Below are 2,571 nucleotides of genomic sequence, written 5' to 3'. Positions count from 1 at the left end.
ATACTGGGGAAATAAATGTATGTCCTGGAGTTTATCAAAAATGACACTACTCTGATTGTTTCTGGATCATCTTTACTGAATCATGACCTATTCCAGGCAGACTTTCTAGATATTCACTGTCACTTTAATAATACATTCTAGAATTTTGTTAAAAGTTCTAAGTAAAGCTCTCTGGCCTATCTGTTGTAGACTACATTCCCTTTCCCCTTCTATAAAAAATGGGACAGCATTGACCATTTTCTCATAGCGCCTCTCCCAATCGCAAGCTTTTGTAGATCTCAGACAATGGTTTAACAGTCTCATGTCAGTTCTCTCATTGCCCAAGAAAATATTTCATCTGAGTCAGGTAAATTGCACTTGCCTTTAGCAACTTTTATTATCTACTTATTTATGTTGAGTATAAATATCCATGAATAATTTTTGTTCTATCCTTTCTAGTCTAAAGAGCATTCTCCGACCAAAATCACAGGATCTCAGAGTTGACAGGGACCATCAGGGGCCATCTAATCCATCCCATGCTAGGAAAGTTTACCTTGGCAAATAAAACATAAGAAACACAAGAAATTAGCTGGTCTGCCTTCTCTCTGTTGTCAGTGATCACCATTCCATCACCCTCAATCTGCAGTCCTGTCTCTTCTCTCCCCAGATGTAGAAAAAAAACCCTCAGATTGTTTTCCTTCAGCTTATTCTGAGCTTGATCACTCCAGTCATTATTTTTGAACAAAATTGTGGCATGTTTTTTCATTCGTCCTCCATTACTTTTCCTTGCTTCCATTTCGGTGTATGTCATTTTACAATCTAATATATATATATATATATACATATATATATATGTATATATATATATATGCATGCATGCCCATCAGTATCTTTGATAATCACAACTCACTCCTGCTCCTCCCCTCTGCCCAGGAGTGATTATTTCCTTTTGTGCTTTCACAATTTCATTCTTAAGAATTTCCTGTCTCTTGTGGACTGGCTTCCTCTGTAGAATTTTAGTTCATGGGACTCCTTCTTTCTTTCTCTGAACTCTTCAAAATCTCTTCACAAATCTGACATGTGTTTCAGAGGCCTTTAGGCTACCATGTCCTCATTTCTCTGGATGTGGCAGCCGAGTATAAATAATTTAAACTTAAAGAAAAACATTCTAGTATGAATTCTAATGCTTTAACTTGTTCTATTAAAACTTTGTTAGATTTTGTGGTAAAATATAATACTTTGTAACAGAGGTGAAAGCCCTTTAGGAAAACAGTTTTTCTGTGAATTGATTTTGTTACCAAACTGGCCTGAAGACTTAAGGTCATAACTCACTGTTTGACAAAAATTGCTGGGAAAACTGGATAACAGTATGGAAACTAGGCATAGACCAATGCCTGACGCTATACACAATTATAAAGTCCAAATGGGTATATATGATGTATAAAGATTGATACTATAAACAAATTGGTAGAGCAAGGAATAGTGTATTTATCAGATTTATGGAGAAGGGAAGAATTTTTGACTAAACAAGAAATAGAAAGCATTATGAAGTGCAAAATGGATAATTTTGGTTACATTAAACTGAAAAGTTTTTGCACAACCAAATCTAATGCAACCAAGATTAGGAGGGAAACAGAAAACTGGGAAAGAATTTTTGCAACTAGTAAAGGCCTCATTTCTAAAATATATAGAGAACTGAGTCAAATGTACAAGAGTACAAGTCATTCCCCAATTGATAAATGGTCAAAGATATGAACAGGCAGTTTTCAGAGGAAGAAATTAAAGCTATCTATAGTTATATGAAAAAAATGCTCTAAATCACTATTGATTAGAGAGATGCAAATCAAAACAATTCCAAGATACCACATCACACCTATCAGATTGGCTAACATGACAAAACAGTAAGATGATAAATGTTGGAGAAGATGTAGGGGAGTTGGAACATTAATTCGTTGTTGGCAGAGCCATGAGCTGATCCAACCATTCTGGAGAGCAATTTGAAACTATGCCCAAAGTGCTACCAAAATATTCATACCCTTGAGCCAGTAATATTGCTTCTAGGACTGTATCCCCAAGAGATCATAAAAATGGGAAAGGGTCCCACATGTACAAAAATATTTATAGCAGCTCTCTTTGTGGTAGTCAAAAACTGGAAATCAAGATGATGCCCATGAATTGGGGAATGGCTGAATAAATTGTAGTATATGAATGTAATGGAATACTATTGTGCTATAAGAAATGATGAACAGGAAAACTTCAGAGAGGCCTGGAAAGACTTATATGAATTGTTGATGAGTGAAAAGAGCAGAACCAGGAAAACTTTGTACACAGTAACAATCACCATGTGTGAGGAATTTTTCTGGTAGACTTAGTACTTCATTGCAATACAAGGACTTAAATAATTCCCAATGGTCTATTAAGGTAAAAGGCCTTCCACATCCAGGGAAAGAACTATGGAATTTGATCTCAGAATGAAGCAGATCATTTTCTTTTGTATTATGTTTTGGTTTGTTTTGTGATTTCTACCATTCATTTTAATTCTTCTATGTAATATGACTAAAGTGAAAATGTTTTTAATAAAAATGTATGTGT

The sequence above is a fragment of the Notamacropus eugenii genome, chromosome 2, assembly GCF_028372415.1.
Source record: "Notamacropus eugenii isolate mMacEug1 chromosome 2, mMacEug1.pri_v2, whole genome shotgun sequence".
Lineage (NCBI taxonomy): Eukaryota > Metazoa > Chordata > Mammalia > Diprotodontia > Macropodidae > Notamacropus > Notamacropus eugenii.
This window is presented reverse-complemented; position numbering follows the sequence as displayed.